This window comes from Colias eurytheme, chromosome 1 (genome assembly GCF_061535395.1).
Source record: "Colias eurytheme isolate Ceu_HAF_F1 chromosome 1, ilColEury1 Martin Lab GWU primary, whole genome shotgun sequence".
NCBI lineage: Eukaryota > Metazoa > Arthropoda > Insecta > Lepidoptera > Pieridae > Colias > Colias eurytheme.
The window spans coordinates 12719028-12738013 of NC_142980.1; the positions used below are offsets into that span (position 1 = coordinate 12719028).

The window sequence follows — 18986 nt, forward strand, 5'->3', positions numbered from 1 at the left end:
ATCCACAAGCACACAAGTAATAAGCAACTGGCCTTGTCTTCTTATGTACTTTTTTTAATTTCCCGCTTCAGTTACCTAATTGATTGCTGCTTCCACAACAATTAGCCTTAATTTTTATTTGCTTGTTTAATTGTTCCTTACAAATTCTTTTGGCCTCAACAAATTTCTTTTTGATAACGTCCTTATGAAATAATTAATTTAGCCTTTGAAAATTCCTTTCCTTCAAAACCTTCGTTGACTTCTGCTGCTGACTAGGCTTGGTTTCATGATTCGTCAATTTCCTGATTTTTTTTAAATACTTCATCATTTCATTAATCAATCCTTTTTTTTAATGCGCAAAACTCTAAGGAATAAAAATCAATTCCTTAGAGTTTTTCCAAAGATACCGCAACCTAATAAAAATCCTTGAGATTAAACGTACTCAGATCGCCTGGGGCATGAAATCGTCGCCTCGAAGTACCAAGCCGACCCCACAGGGCCAATATCAACTGTGACTTGTGAGTGAGCGCCTGAATAATTTACCCTTTGCTTACATATATTATCTTTATTTTCTGTGTATTCGTGATCAAATAACATGCAAATGAATGGCTATCGCCCATTGATGTTTATTATGCGTGTTATTCGCCACTTTGCTAAGTTTTGAATAATTAAATGAAAATTTGACGCTTATTTAAGTAATGTAGAACGGAGCAATGAATTTTGATGTATTGAAAAATCGTGTTAGAAAATATTATTAACCCATTTTTGGCCATATCAAAACTTGCAGAGGATGAAATAAAGGACATGGAGACTTCGTGGATTCATCATGTAATAACGTAAAGACGCAGGCGAAAAACTAATACCATAATATATAAGTACTAGTAATTTAGAGCTATAGTTTGTTCGTTTATTTTAATGCCTAATGACAGGAAATGCTAAAGCGATTACATTTTTCACAAATTACATAAATTATTTCAAACTAGGTTTCCGCCCGCGCAGTCAAAAAAAAACCCGCATAGTTCTCGTTCCCGTGGGATTTCCGGGATTGCGTCATTTTCCCGGGATAAAAAGTAGCCTATGTCCTTTCTCGGGTATCAAAATATCTCCATACCAAATTTCATGACAATTGGTTCAGTAGTTTAGGCGTGATTGAGTAACAGACAGACAGACAGAGTTACTTTCGCATTTATAATATTAGTATGGATATTGGAAATGTACGAGATCTCTGAGTACTATAGCTATTTGTACAACGAAACCGGGGAAGGCTATTTTTATAAATGATACTGAAGCAATTCTCGAAATATTAAAATGTAATAATCGATAGAATATGGGCGAATAGGTAGGAGCACGAGCGGAAGAAAGGTAATTGTCTGTATGTTCCACGCGACCGCCTCTGTGCACAAGCTGAAATAGACCTTCTCAATATCACAGCCCACAGGTATATGAAAAATTGTGGATACCCACTTTCACGACAAATGCTTTCAAATTCTTCCTCTTCCTACACGGTTTCTTTTGAATACTCCGTCCCGTATCCCACGTGAAAAATTATTTAGAGCCCACATGTATGTATATAAAGAAATCCCAAAAAAAAGGTAATTGTATGTACCTTTTGATTCCCTATTTTAATATTGTGATATGATTCGGAGTTTATATGCGTATTTTGCATTATTCTTCATCGGTATACCGAATCTCTTCTTTATCTTACGATATTATTATTGAGCTATAAGACAAATGTTTTGTTACCAAAGGTTCAGTACCACTTATTCAGCGTTGTTTGGTTTAAATACCGGCAATTGAAACGCTTTAAATAGTCACGCTATGATGCTAAAATAATTTTGCATTTATTTAATTAGAAGACTAATTGTCTGCCACTTTAAAAAACATATTAGCTTAATTAAAAACAACTTCAAAATGTTTCATGTTGAAAATTGAAAAAGTTTTGACTTTTCGTACAAGACAAAATGTTTGCAACAACTTCCTTTGTTTATTTTACTAGTACCCTCTCTTGAGTACTAGTATTTAAAGTCACTCCATCAAAATTATAACTTTAGAAAACCCTCCGGAAATTGGACAACCACTCTCTTCTTTTGCCTGTATTTCAGAATATCGAACGTTCCACTTATTTTGAAGTTTGCGTTATAATATTTGAATTTTAAAATATTTTTATATACGTACATTTTAAACGCGTATCTCTACATCGGTGCAAATACCTCCATTTTCGTAGAAGCGTTCGTTCCTCGTCAAATTTCATCTCAATAGATTTACGGGAAAAGGTGAAAATTCAATTTCAATATTTGATAGTCTTTGCGCAGCACTATTGGAAAATAAAATATGTTTGTTTTAAAATATGTTCCATATTTGTGCTCTGCACACAGTTATGTGTTTTATGTTTTGCACGCCTCATAAGCGAAGCGTTGAGGTGGGTACTACTGTCACTTCGCGCAAAACATCTGATTTTTCAAACTTAAAATTTCTTTATGTGTCATACATTGCACTTGTAAGATAATACATACACACACATATTAAGAAAAAACACTATTTTTAACGTTCATGATATTTTTGATGTAATTTTTGTTATTTAAACTAGTTAAAAAACAGTTTAAAAAAGTTCTGTCTTGGACGTCCGTGTGTCTGTATGTGCGGAGGATTTTCTTGTTAACACGATAGCGACCGAAATACTTTACTAATCGAGTCTTTTTTTGCACGCCTCATAAGCGAAGCGTTGAGGTGGGTACTACTGTCACTTCGCGCAAAACATCTGATTTTTCAAACTTAAAATGTCTTTATGTATCATACATTGCACTTGTAAGATAATACATACACACACATATTAAGAAAAAACACTATTTTTAACGTTCATGATATTTTTGATGTCATTTTGCACGCCTCATAAGCGAAGCGTTGAGGTGGGTACTACTGTCACTTCGCGCAAAACATCTGATTTTTCAAACTTAAAATGTCTTTATGTATCATACATTGCACTTGTAAGATAATACATACACACACATATTAAGAAAAAACACTATTTTTAACGTTCATGATATTTTTGATGTCATTTTTGTTATTTAAACTAGTTAAAAAACAGTTTAAAAAAGTTCTGTCTTGGACGTCCGTGTGTCTGTATGTGCGGATCCTTTTTCTTGTTAACACGATAGCGACCGAAATACTTTACTAATCGAGTCTTTTTTTTTCTCTTACGCTTGAGTATGCTCAGGAATAGAACCCTTTCATTTTTCAGGGTCTGATTCGATGTGGTTTAATTGTTATTAAATAAACAAAAATAATAATTAATAAATATTTATTAAAAAAAAAATTATGAGGCGTGCACTTTTGGATTTTCCAAATTATTTGTTATTTAAACTAGTTAAAAAACAGTTTAAAAAAGTTCTGTCTTGGACGTCCGTGTGTCTGTATGTGCGGATCCTTTTTCTTGTTAACACGATAGCGACCGAAATACTTTACTAATCGAGTCTTTTTTTTTGTCTTACGCTTGAGTATGCTCAGGAATAGAACCCTTTCATTTTTCAGGGTCTGATTCGATGTGGTTTAATTGTTATTAAATAAACAAAAATAATAATTAATAAATATTTATTAAAAAAAAATTATGAGGCGTGCACTTTTGGATTTTCCAAATTATTTCTTTTATGGAGTAAATGCGTTTATTAGAGATAGAAATATGGAAATGGTACATAATATTATTTGTGTTTATACTCATAATATTTAATTGAATGTATTGCTAATGTTGGAATTATGTCGTGTTTTCAATGGTAGTTTATTTAAAAATTCGAATCCAAAGGAAATAGAAGAAGAATCTGAAATTAAATTTCATATACATAATCAGAAATATTCTTATGCATCTTTATTTTCATTCCCCAATTTGAGAGTATAATAACAAAATGAGCAAACAAAATGTTCTCAAATCACAGCCAAGATATAAAAATCATCATACAATGAAACAAATAGCCCAATTATGAAACGCGCCCACTATTCTATAATCACGTAAACATTAAATACAATAAAAAAGAAACACAAAACTTTATACTTTACGAGGTAATTATCGAAAATTTATGCGGCGACTTACAGAACTATGTCTTTTAACGGAAAGTAGACTTTTAATGGGTTTTTTATTGCTAGTTATTATTTGTAATCGCCGCCCACTGTTATGTGGCGTTCAGTTATTCATTTGTACAATATAATTTATTATGAATGGCTTATACTTTAGAGGTATTACGTGGTAAATTATTAGTATCCCTTTAACCTCTAATTGTTATCCGATAGTTTGAATTCTGCAAACATTATTGATGGCCAGTTAGATTACTTCCTAGCGGCCAACCCGCACTTGACCAGCGTGGGGATTATATCCGGAATTATAACAAGCTTTTGTTCAGGTAATGGCCCAATGAATAACCGTTAATTGTGGAATCTATTGTCTATAGAGGAATTGGTAGAGAAGCGACACAAGTGAGGTCTAATTTTAACACAAATTTATTCAAATGTACAATTACAAAAGTAGTCTTCTCAATGTTTTAAGCTTGAAGCGATAGATCAAGATTTTGTTTTCAGCAAGTTTTCAGTTTAGTGAGAAGATATTATCAAAAACATACATACTGTTCCAAAATTCGTTATAATTCGCATAACTACACCAGTGATAGCACATCTCTTACGATACAAGTTGAATTTAGTTTTAGGACTACAATAAATCAGTCAAAAGTAATGGCCTGTCACGAAATACAATTCTGTCTGCGCCGCGCAAGTTTTTTACTAGAAATTATATTAGATTTTCGATATAATGTAGGCAATTTTTAGAACATAAATCTATAGATATAATTTTCGTGTAATCATAGTAGTTACGAAAGTAAAAACGGTCAAGTCATATCATACTCGGAAAGGACTTCACCGTGTTTTATGAATTTTTTTGAGTATATTAGGTAGGAAACTATTTTTATACCCCTAAGAGATCCAAGTTGCAAGGCAGAACAACATGTATCGGGTAAGAGGGTAGATTATAATTTCAAACTATATAATATCTGACTCTGATATCTGTAGGTATGTTAAAGTCCAGCAAAAATTCGCCTTCATATAATGAGTGGACCAATCTTGATAGTGTTCTATATGAAAGGGATGAGAACCTAATGGAATTAAAACACGGAATGAAAGATAGAAAGGATGAAAGTGATAAATATTAAATAAGCTGCGCTAACATAAAAACAGTGATATGTATCATTGCAATACGTGCTGAGAATACTCTTAAATTCGTAGAATAATCAATGCGTAGTAATAGGAGATATAGATTTTCATGTCATTGATAGTGTACTAGCAATCCGCCCGGCATTGCCCCTGATATATTTATTAAAGCCTAATATAGCACACACGAATGAACGTGACATATACAACTATAAAAAAATCGATACGGATCCAGGAGGTCCTGGGATTAGCACGTTTAAACAAACAAATACTAGATATCAAACAAAAGCTTCTCTCAATACATATAGATAGCTACTACGTTTGTCTGGGCGCTAACTGCTACCAAATACCAATTGAACTATATCAACGTAATGTTATGTGTCACAAAGCAATTAAACATAGGGTTGCCCCTGATCGTTAAAAATAACACTGTTCGAGTATAAAACAAGATTGTTTCTGGATATAGTGTTACTGGTACTATGTATTTATAAAGATTGTTATTATAACCCATTCAATTCGAAATAAAAAATGCTTTACTTAAAGAAATAAGAACCTCCGCATTTAAATTAGATACCTGCAATTTAGGTCTATTTCAATAAGATGTAAGAGTGAACAATCCAAAATATCAACAGCAAAATTCGGAACTTAAAATTAAAAAAAAATCGATAATTTCCGAACGAGACAACCCTAACCGTAATCACCTTACAAAACGCCCTGCACTTATCGAGACCCGTGAGAAGAATCGTAATTGTTAAATTTATGTCTTAGGTAACTGAGTTAGAAACCTCTCGATCTGTTCGGAGCACGTCGCGCTCTGTCATCCATTAATATAGAATACTACAAGAGATTTACTTAAAACATGTAAAATAAGGGATTTCAATTTATTTATAAAAAATATTCTTAGAGCCGCTAATAGAACTAATGAAAAATTTAAAATATAAATAGGTTCCTTTTTTCACCTTTTCCTATCATATAACCTTTTCTTTATTTCCGTCATCAATCCTGTTTCAATCTATTAATTAAGTATTATAATATTATGTGCCTTTGCCTTTAATAGTTGGCAACCTATTTTACCAGACCTCAAGTCTGCAAACATGCAGATCATAGCGGATGGGTTGGGTCATGTGAACCACCAGCTTATTACTGAAAATCAAACCAAAATTATTTCTTCACTGCAAAAAGGTATATGTATACTTACATTTGGAAAACAAATTTTAATTTATTTTTTGGCATCAAGCCCGTAAAAATATTATTTTTTTCTGGATCCGCAAATAAATTTGCCAAATAAATTCTTTCGTATTGTCTCAATTTAATTTATAGACTATAAATCATAACGAATTAATTTTATGAATTACTAGAGGAATTACTTTCAGAGAGGGACAAAAAAACCGTTTCTCATTGACTTGATTGCATGAAATGTTGAAAAGCGTTATAAATTATTATAATCCGTTGAAACCTCGCTTAAAAAGTTGAAATTAGGTACATATATAATTTTTATAGTAGGTACCTACTAATTACGCTTAGGCTTAGAACATCTATAGCATGTAACATAATAATAGTATTTTTATGATAAACATAATATATTTAATAATAATGTCTCGATACATTGTATTTGATTTTTTAGACAAAAACTGTGCAGGTGTTTTTTTAAAAACGTGACTCTCTCTTGATGAAACTATATAAAAAATCTCAGTTGAAACATAAAACTTTTCAAGAAAAAATTATAATTTTGAAACAATATCGAGAAAGGGTTTTAATCATTCGCAACAGTTTACATAATATGTTTCATATATTATTGTAGGTATATCTTGTAACCGCAAAAAGTGAAAGCGATATTACTTGAACCGTAACAAATGATATTATAACTTTATCTGCTGCACACACTCATGTGTAATAAATATATTCTAGATGACCGCTTATACTGTAACAGGAAATATTACGTATAAGTAACCTATTGATTTTTATCCCGGAGAATGTTATGTGTATAATAGGTAAGTATGTTAATTTTAAACTAATTGTGTAGTCTAACACATCTATTCTCTACTTAATCTATTAATCACGTCCATAAAATAATATAACCTTAATATACAATAAATCAATGTTTTCAACTATGTTAGACTCATATAGTCACGGTCCGTCGCGACGCTTTTACTAAAGTCGCCGTCAGCCCATTACAATTCGCAAGTTGTTCGCAGATATTACTTGCAGCCAGCGCACGCGCCGACACCGTCTGTCACGGTGCCTTGTAATTAGGGCTTGACCACATTACAATATTCCATAAAGATGAAGATCACAGTAGGACTGCTAAAGTATATTTTTAATTCATATATAAATGACCCATGTTTAATTATCGAATTAGTGGTGACTCAAAAAATAGGTGTTTTGAAACGATCCATTATAACTATTCACCAAAGAATAATAAAAAAATTGTTCTATCCTATTCTTGTGCTTCAATTCAAGCTTCAAAATAAAAAAAGTTAGTTTTTGCTGGCCTTAAATAATTTATATTTGTATTTTCATAGTAGATATAAAAACAATCTGTTTATCATCAAAAACTTTCGTTCCGCTAATAATAATGAATGGTTCAAAATTGGAACCTAGGACCTATGTCTAAGGCTAAATCCACTTCACTTTATAGACCAAAATATAAAACACATGTGTGTATAACCATAAATCTAATGTATAAGTGTGCGTGTTCAAAGCAAGTAACCGCATATTGTTAAAAACATACTCCGTTCGCAACCGCTTTATTGTAAGGCTTTATATGATTTATTACATATCTACTAACTTATATAATGTACTGCTACATGCCTGCTCCTGTTATTTTTGAAAGCTTCATCGAACTATAGGTATAGCCCGCGACACCAGTTGAATTTTAAGCAGATCCTTTCATTTTCAGTATAACCGTCTCAAAAAATATCGAGTTATGCTTGTAATTCTTAAATTAGCTCTAGGTACACTACTTACTATTTACCATACAACCCAAACGTTTAAATATTTCGATAAACTTTCAATAAAAATACAGCATTTAGTACTTTATGACGGTAAAATCTTGTAAACTCGTTCCACCACATACGTTTAATCATACAATTGCATCTTACATAAATGCAGTACAACGTAAAATTTCTTGTTAGTCTAATCGCATCCAATCATTTCCGGCAACAAAAGAGCCACATAGAAATATCTTTAGAGCCGTGCCAGCTTTGATAAAAATTGAAGTGACCGCTCAACCCGCATGTGAAGTGCAGCCAAAACCAAATGGGATTAGCATGTGGTAAATAGGGAAAGTAGATTTGCCACTGCGGCGTATTTTTGGCCTAGATCAAGGCCTCTAGTTTTGACGCCGCTCACCCATAGCCAGGGCTTGTAAGCAGTCGTTTGAGAGTGCCTTTCATATTTTTTTCCTCGTAATATTTTGGACAAAAACTACAAAACTAACTATTATTTATATAATGTTTTATTCATATGTTAATAAAATTTTGTAGAAACAACATATCGCAGAATAATATAATTATGTATATGAACTTTCGTTTCTCCGTTCAATAGTTTACGTAAATTTCGAACTGTTATCATTGCTATTATGCTAATAACTGGAATAATATTATTGGAGCAATTCGGCTAGATTTGCCTCGAAGATAATCTAGAACTGTCGTCTGAATTGAATCAATTTCTTTGCAGGAATTTAAAACTAAACTTTTTAACTTTGAATATATTTTTGCGAAATACTCAAGTACTTTCACTAAGACATATCTATATAAAAAAAATCAACCAATTTATAAGCTGTTCATTTTAAAGATATTTAATGACTATATGAAAATTTATAAATTAATTATTAGATTTATATTCAGAAGGGAACTGATGAAAATACGAGACGATGCTCAGACGTGTCTTTTGTATAAGCTTGTATGTACCAAACACCCAGATTGCATTAATTATTCAAGCAATTATAGTACACCTAACGTCGTCTCCACATTTTCAGTCATAGAACCTTATGATAACTAGCGCTATTCAACCGAATGTATATGGGAAACACGCTATACATTTTAAGTGGAATATCTCTAACAAGTTATCTGTATACAGAAAATTGTTCTAGCAATACGCATCGTGTTTGTCTAGCGTAAGACCAAATGATCTACATTCGAACAAACAAGACTAAGGAAGCAATAATCTACATATACCTCTAGCATCATCTATATTCCACGCGTCAATTCACCATTCGGCAAGTAGGCTCTATTATATAAGCTATTACATTGCGGTCATCGTACATTTAGATACAACTATTGCCCGCTATTACCGCGGATTAGAAATGTTATCTTTTATAACTCTATCTTGTTATTTAATAGCATTCAAATGATACACGTAGAAGAGAAACATAAACGTTAAAACGCGTCACACACGGTGAAGATACTATAGGTAATATTTTATCTTAAGATACGGTTATATTTTATATTATAGTATCTTAAGGTATCCGGTATCAGCGTTCTGACCATCATTTTTCTTATTGGCATTGCGTACTTAGACCCACAAAATTTCGGGTCATTTGTAACAGGATGGCGGTTCTACAGGGGTCTTAGTACGCAATGCCAATAAGAAAAATGATGGTCAGAACGCTGATACCGGATACCTTAAGATACTATAATATAAAATATAACCGTATCTTAAGATAAAATATTATAGTATTTCCCGTGTGTGACGCGCTTAATACGCATTGCATCATGTTACTCCACTCTATTGCTATTACTTAAAATATTGAATTATCTACAATCATTACGTTTATCGAAATGTAACTAATGTGCCGAAGGAGTCTGCTTTCGTAGGTTGACCCCATTCCGTTTCCTTTTTATTCGAAAATCAATCATTATTCTTTCCATGGCTTTGATTTACATCGTATTGCAAATTTCCTGTTGCGGTGGCTACTTACATTTGGGTGAATGCGTAACATATAATGTTAGTCAACACATAGGTATATGATATATGTGGGAAATTAATTTTACTTCGGCCTGTCCTTTGTAATTGCATTTATTGCTGTGCTTGAGGATTTGTAGGATTATACTAAACATATCATGTATAGTATCATTATTTTGGAACAATGTTGATCAGCTTTCAATGCGAATATTAGCTTCCTTAGTTTAGTTTGTCTAACCTATTTCTCATTTCAACCAACATTATGCTTTATAAAATACTAGCGGTCCGCCCCGGCTTCGCCCGTGGTACATATGAAAAATAGATGTTGGCCGATTCTCAGACTTACCCGATATGCACAGAAAATTTCATGAGAATCGGTCCACCCGTTTCGGAGGAGTATGCAGACTAACATTGTGACACGAGAATTTTATATATAAGAAGATTAAGATTATTTAATTATTACAATACGTTTTGCATTATCTCCAAACGGCTAAGAACTATTAGCGACGAAACTTTTATTCGCTAGTAACGTAACGTCTCTAATATTTTCTTCAGTATACCTAAATCAAAATCGATAATGGTAAAAAAATTTACAGTGTTTGAGTATATTACTTATTGTTTTAAATTACGTCTTCAGTTACTTATTGGATTTAAACCACGGTCACGTTCTGTATCATACTAATTAGAGCACTATTACATAAGCTATAAATGTTCTCGTAAATTACCAAAAACAACCATAACTAAAAATCTTCAATAGAAGTATTAGAATCATCTGACTAAACCTGAGGCAATAGTCGATTGAGTAAACGCCATTATAAATCAAATTTCCTTTATATTTAGATAATTATAATAACCCTGAGGCCGACACTAAACGAAAATTACATCATTCGACACTAAAGATGATGGATCTTGGCCTATTTTTGGCTTTTATGTGGAACTACCGTCATTCATTTTAAAAAAGTTATCTACCAGTCTAGACTAATTGAAAGAAGTAATTTAAAGTGGTTAGATTCTGAATTTCTTTGTAGAAATTGTACCTATAAATATACCTAGTTATTGTAGTGATGCGATTTGATAATATTTGCAAGCAGAAAGTTATTAACTACTGAATAATGTGGTACGGTTTTATCTCTATATTTAAGTAGGTCAGCCCGGGCGAATCAAGGCGAGTGACTAGTTTTTATATAAACACGGGCCACTCATAAATATAATGGGAAATGGATGGAAATGATAAGGAGTTTATCCCGGCTAAATATTATTGATCTACCCTTAAGTGCTAGGGTTACCAATTTATATTGCTCTATTATATTAGGGTTACCACTTGCGAGAAATATTTATATAATATTATATAGGTACTTATGATAATAATAATCGTTATTCTAAATTAACAACAATTTCATTTTGCGCATTTTTTATTAATATATTCAATTTCATATAATTTGATTTAATTTCCAAATGAGTCTAGTTAATACTTAAATACATTATTAAAATACCTTAGTGAATATTTTTTTAATATGTACTTCATTTCGATAAAAAAAACATTTGCGGACAGTTTCGTTCAGTTCGTTTTCGCATAAGATATAATTACGATAGAAATACGATCAGTCAGTCAATTATGGATACGAAAAATCTAAATTTTTCGTATCTATACTATAAATGCGAAAGTAACTCTGTCTGTTTGTCTGTTACTCAATCACGCCTAAACTACTGAACCAATTTTCATGAAATTTGGTAGTGAGATATTTTGATACCCGAGAAAGGACATAGGCTACTTTTTATCCCGGGAAAATGACGCAATCCCGGAAATCCCATGGGAACGGGAACTATGCGGGTTTTTCTTTGACTACGCGGGCGAAGCCGCGGGCGGAAACCTAGTTACTTATATATAGATAGTTACGTTGAAATTTGAATTTGAATAGTTACGTAATAGGAAAATATTTCTATTTTTGTATAAAAACAGAGAATAAAACTGTTTAAGACCAAAAATTATATAAATAGTCACTATAGCAGCCATACAACGATATTTTCAAATATTATCCCAATCGTTTGGCTAGCTATTTCATGAAATGATTGGATTTGATGCAGGCAGTTAATTAAACGGAGACAACCTATTTGGCTACGACTTATAACTTATAACCATTACAGGCGGTGGCTCTCATAAATATATTTTTCTGTATCTGTCTGTTTGTCTGTTTATTCCAGCTAATCTCTGGAACGGCTGGACGTTACTCTGTCTGGTAGATAGCTGATGTAATAAGGAATAAATTCGGTTACTTTTATAATTCCTCGCGGACGAAGACTATACCTAAGCGAAGCTCCTCACTCGAGATTCCCCACTATAATAAAAAAGGTATCACATGGAAAACATAGAAACATAGAAAGATACCGATCTACTCTTTACTCTATAAGTCTACTACTTAATAAGACTTATATTTTCAAGGCAAAATGTTCACGACGCGACGGTGTTACAGAAGGTATTATGCATGTACCGTGGACATTGTCCCTTGTCGCGTAAGTAGGTATGTATTTACATTAAGCGTCTGCGTATATCTATGGTATATTGAGTGTCTATGTTCTGTACATATGTTTTATTTATCACTAGGTATATAGTATAAAACAAAGTCGATGTCGCTTCGCTGTCTGTTCCTTCTTTGAGGGATTTTTTTTTGAGGAAGGTTTTAGTTTGTTTGTTTTATAATTGAGTGTAACCATGAGTGATTTTTCTTTTCGGGTTGGAAAATTGAGCTTTTTTCAGGTAGGAATTAGTATAATAATTAGGAGTGCGAATCTTATTAAAAAAAAGGATTTTTATGCGTATTTATTTAAATAAGACATAATATGAAATACATGAGAACTATTAAATAAGGAAATGACAAATAGTAAAATAAAATTTCGAAAATTTCTTATAGCGATACGCTTAAGGGGATACGTGAAAAACAAAAACAATAGTAATATTTATTTAATCATCAACTCAAAGATATAATAATCAACTTATAGATAACTTATTTCGAAATAATCATATTAAACTCTTCAAATAATCATTATCAATTTTAACTTAAATTATTAAGAAGTGTATCAAAAATGGAGGAACTAGCTGGACAGCAGAACTGCAAACAGCAATCTGAAAAAAAATAGTTGTTTTAGTGAAAAGAATGTTTGAGTTGGATCGACCACAAAAACCGTCTGATTACTAGGCTACTATAAATCACTAAAGCATCACTGTATAAACAATTAATAAATAAATTCATATCTACACTAATATTATAAATCTGAAGAGTTAAATCTCAGGAACACACAGGCTGATTGTCCATTTATCGAAGAGGGCTATAGCCTATAGGCTATATAGTTATATACCTTCAGGCTAGTAGGTACTTATAGAAGTGGAGCAATATATAAAATGTAATAAGTAAATTTAATTATAAAAAGAGTAAAGACATAAACATTTAAGTATCTATTTCTTAACTTTGATGTTTATTTACGTCACAGTCATGTAAATTCTAAGGACATTAAAAACATACAAACGATAGTTACTAAATATTTAATGAAGATATTCCGTAAATGAAAAGTTGAGTTAGGTTGAGCATAATGAATATTTAAAATATAATTAGTCATCGTATACATCCTACTTTATATAATGCTATGCTATCTGCATGCCAAATTTCAGTCCGATCTTGATAAATTTGATAATATTTACAGCACGCGGGCGAAGCTGAGGGCGGAAAGCTATATAATATGAAAAGACTTACATAAAACTTCTTCCTTCTGAAGTGGATTCATTCCGTTTTCTTGTCTTTCATAACTATTGACTGATCTAATTTACGGCAATCTATAAGAAAAAAATATGTTAGTATGATCCACAGGTAGGTAGGTATGATCTATTTTAAAATAAAACCAGCTAATATGATATATTTAAGGAGACAAATATTTAAAACCTGTTATGTTTGGTTGCGGAAAAATAAGATTTCCTTCTCCTATAAAATCAGCAAATATATAAAGTAACAGGCAGAACCTATTGTTAAATATATTATGTAGATTTATTTGCGTATAATTATTATTACGTTCATTCAGAATGTTATTACAGTTAGTAGCTTGCAGTCAAGCGATTAGCTGTAATTAGCGCACAATAATAATTACAGGAATTTAATGTTTTTGGATATATATAATGTTTTTTTTTAATAAAATAAAGTTTATTTGGCTCAAAATACACAGATAAGATTATAAGTTTAAACAATCAAATGATGCCAGGTTAAAACTCTTTTATTTAAGAAGGTGATTCGTCTCTTGCGCGCTAGCTCATAGATATTGAAGAATGTGCTTTACAATTTGCATGCATGATGCAATACATATTATTATATTATGCAATGTTTAATTTTGAACTTACCTTCTAACAATTGATCCACTTCTTTCTCGTAAACTCTGGCCACCCCACTCATTAAAATTGAGGAGGTGTTTACTGATACTTGTCTTAAAGATAAAATTTTTGACCTGAAAAATCAAAATTTGGTTAAAAATAACGTAAAATTTTATTCGAGCAAAGTGGTTGCTGAATGGGGTGAAATTCTTTGATTAAAATCATGTGCAGGTTAAACATTAAATTAAAAGTTAAAACTATTGGTAAAAAATTTATAAATGCTTTTTTTTTACAATTTTCTTCAAATATCTATACTATATCTCCCACCAATCGCGGCGCTGGCGGTACCACGTGACGGGCTTAAAACTAGCACCATCAGCCATCTAGCGACTTCACGGGGAAAAAGGCGATGTACTCTCTCATAATGGACAACGGACGTCAAACGGAACACATAATATCATCTATACATCCATCCATACTTACAAACTTTCTCGGTTATATTAGTATGATGATAAAACAATGTATTTAACTTACGTGACTCTTTCATAGTCGACATTTTGATCTTTATCAATGAATATTTGATAGCGGCCCGCCACCCAAACTTTTTTTAAATCATTATCGATTGGCATTGCTATTAAAATATATTGTAATTATTATAATGATTATAAAAGATGTTGTAATTATAATAAATTTTAATTTTGAATTCAACGCAAAACGTTCTTGTTTTTTACTACACTTCGTCTGATTGGAATTTGGAACAAAAATTACAGATTAAAAATAAAATCTGTTTGAACCAGCACATTTTTTTTTTCTCAAACGTTCTTGTAGGTTTTTAATTTCAAATTAAATATGTAATAATAAAACAAAATACTTAATTTTTTATTTTATAAATATCTGGAATAAATATATTTTATAAACTTAAATGAATCCATTTTACAAAATTATTTTTTTTATTCCGAAAATAATTTTTTGAATTCGGAATATTTTGAAAATGGAATTTTACACACAAATGTATTTTTCTTTCGTACCTACTTCGTAAGTAGGTATTACCCAATAGTATTACTGTTGTATTACCCTATATACAGTACTAGCTTACCGCCCGTGGCTTCGCCCGCTTTGTCTAAAAACTAATAAATTATGTATATACTAAAACCTTCCTCTTGAATCACTCTATCTACTAAAAAACCGCATCAAATCGGTTGCGTAGTATTAAAGATTTAAGCATACAAAGGGACATAGGGACAAAGAAAGCGACTTTGTTTTATACTATGTAGTGATTACTAGTAACACATAAACTTATAATTTTCTTCTAGATGCTTATACAAACTAGCATTTTGTTTTGGTAGGTAACAGGTGTGTAGCTCCCGCTCTTACGCCGTATCAATAATTATAGGTACGAAGCCCTCTAACATCTGTATATTATAGAAACTACGTTTACAATTATTATTATAACGCGCTTCGCGGTTTCACCCGCGTGGCTCCACTCCTGTTGATCTTACGTAATGGTGATAGTATAGCCTATACTCTATATAATAGCCGTCCTCGATAAATGGGCTATCTCACACCGAAAGAATTTTTCAAATCGGACAAGTAGTTCCTGAGATTAGCTATCTTTATAATATTAGTATAGATGTTAGTAACAATTTTACTTGATATATAACGTATTTTTGGTATTTCGAGAATGATATATTATAACACACCTATGCACAAAATATATATTTAACACTTAATACCTATCTATAAAGTTATACTAACAAAAATCAGGTAATATTTTAATTTTTAAGAAGGTATGTGTGTGTAATGTGTATCTCATTTTCGGCTTAAACTTATGTCTAACTAGCTCATCGCCCGCGGCTTCGCCCGCTCTGTCTCAAACCGAATAAATTATATACCTACTAAAACCTTCCTATTGAATCACTCTACCTATTAAAAAAAACTGCGTCAAAATCCGTTGCGTAGTTTTAAAGATTTAAGAATAGGTACAAAGGGACATAGGGACAGAGAAAGCGACTTTGTTTTATACCATGTAGTGATTATTGTGGCCCTAAATTATTTCAGTCTCTCAATTCCGTCTTATCCATTCTAAGGTTAGATCTTAGGCAAATTTTAATCATACCACTTGATAAAGTTGTTCCTCTACAGCTATACATATATCATCAATAGCAAGATAGATCGATAGAAAGCTCGTAGAACCCTTGATATCATGCTCATATCAGGCTCAAGGTGGGGCAACAATAAAAAATAATATTATGTAACTAGCAACTGTATGTACCCAAAATCATATCCAGGTCTTTAAGGCATTTGCGATGGCACTTGCGATGGCATTAGCGATGGCATTTGCGATGGCATTTGCGATGGCATTTGCGATGGCATTTGCGATGGCATTTGCGATGGCATTCGCAATGGCATTCGCGATGGCATTCGCGATGGCATGTATTGGCATGATTAGGCGTAGAAAAGTCTTATACCGATATTTCTGAAACTATCCACTTTAGGGAAAAAGTTCCTGCGATTTTTTTAGGAAGTAAAATTTCGCATCTTCTTTAGATGCGAAATTCAAGGTAAACCTTGAAAACTTTTTTATAACACTTACTTTATTCTGTTTAATATTTTTTGAAACTTTTTTCAAAAAATATTCTGACTGAAAAAAAAGTGTAAAGTAAAAAGTATCAGTGAGTTGTAGAACGTGTAACACAACAAAAGTGAAATTGGATTTGATAGTGGGCTAACTAATTACTGTACTACACTGATTTTTCTTCATTTCACAGTTCAAAGTGAAATGAAGAGTAACAAGCCTCAGCTATTTTCTTTTTTCGTGTGTAATTCGTTATTCGAATTATTCTTATTCAAAACACCTTATTGTTCATCTACCACACCACGAAATAGATCCAAAAATGTGTCCCTATCTTCAGCCGTTTGTGGCTGGGCGTATGACAATTTGTTAGTCCATTGAGGTAAATAATACTAATTTAAAAGGTCGCATTTTCTGTGTCGACTGTCAACTTTCGAGAATCGAGTGTGAATTTTCTTACGGATATTAAGCTTAGTAGTTAGTACCTAGATAATTCAATTTTTAGATTTCTTTAGTTACCTTCCAGGTCAAGCCAGGGTGGGGCAAGCGCCCCACCCTGCCCCACCGTGGCTACGCCCATGCTTGATATAGGTGCAAAAGGGAGAAATTGCACTCAAATCACTTCTAGGATTAAACGTTGATTTAAGCTGAAGCTATATACACAACAAAGTCAAAGTTTGTATGTGTCAGTGCAAAATAGTAGGCTTTGAGCTAGTTAACCATTAACGAATTCTGATCACTACTTCTACTGTATTGTCCATATCTTCATGTCTTTTTTAATCGCCTCATACTTCAAAACGTCATGTTTTGACTAAGGTCGTATTCAGAAAGAAAGCTGGAAACTTATAAGCGCTTACCGGTGCTTGACAGTGCTTCCACCAAGTTTCCAGCTTTCTTCTGCATACGCCCTTACTTTCACGTCACAGCAGAAGAATCGATTTAAGAATTTAACCATAACGATAATGGTCAACGAATGGTCGGTGAATGACGTCAGCAACTTTTTATCCAGACACCACACAAACTGAGCAGCGAAGCTCAATGTTAATATACAATATATTATTCCTTAAGTAGTAAATACCACACTGAAGCACAACCAATTAGTGATCGCAAATAAAGATTATTATATTCATTATCTCCTTATAATATGTGACATTGCCGAGAACCCACAACGTATAGTCTTGTTCCACTCATTTAATATTATAACCTAAATATTGTTCAACACACATTCTATCAAAGGGAAAGCTTAACATGGGCTTAACATTAATCAAACACGTGATTCATATAATTAACCGCTAAAATGTCGTTTACCCTTACAATGTTATTACTTATCTGTTACCATACAAGTAAATAAGCTTATGTCACGCTATGAGCGAATAAACAATTTTGCCAAAATTTGCTTAATCCACGCTCTTCCATTAGCATTTATATGCAAATATAAGCATTATGAACGGCGAAAGAATTGTAAAATTGATGAAATAGGATTTGATATCGCTGCTGCGTTAAATAGTGTAATTTACCTAAATTAGTCATGCCATTCACCACTGAATAAATACTAAAAATTTTACATCATAAACATCTTTAATTTTAAATAAAATATTAAGGCATGATATTATGACCTCTTGTTTATAATAATTGATCGTTAGCTAGTACAAAATTCAACAATAGATTTTAGGAGAGTAATTTATGCAGAAACTTTTGCACCGCGACGTTACTACCTTAATTTTCCTTTAACTTCCACTTTCCTCTTAGAATGTGATAAAAAATATATATTATACTAGCTTTCCGCCTGCGACTTCGCCCGCGTTTTCAAAGAAAAACCGGCATAGTTCCCGTTCCCGTGGGATTTCCGGGATAAAACCTAGCCTATGTTACTCGTGGATAATGTAGCTTTCGAATGGTGAAAGAATTTTTAAAATCGGTCCAGTAGTTTATGAGCCTATTCATTACAATCAAACAATCAAACAAACAAAGTTTTCCTCTTTATAATATTAGTGT

The 18986-nt window shown here is 32.2% G+C and overlaps 1 protein-coding gene and 1 long non-coding RNA gene across 3 annotated transcripts in view; one reads left to right on the plus strand and one right to left on the minus strand.

Moving 5' to 3' along the window:
- LOC149911313 (frequenin-2) overlaps positions 1-18986 on the plus strand; it is a 201170-nt gene that overhangs the window by 131953 nt on the left and 50231 nt on the right. The gene's annotated exons all lie outside the window — the stretch shown is intronic.
- Positions 13040-14658, minus strand: LOC149911316 (uncharacterized). Its single transcript, XR_016458566.1, has 3 exons — positions 14450-14658; positions 13815-13894; positions 13040-13189 (listed from the first exon to the last, which is right to left on the minus strand). It is a non-coding gene; the product is annotated as an uncharacterized LOC149911316 (long non-coding RNA).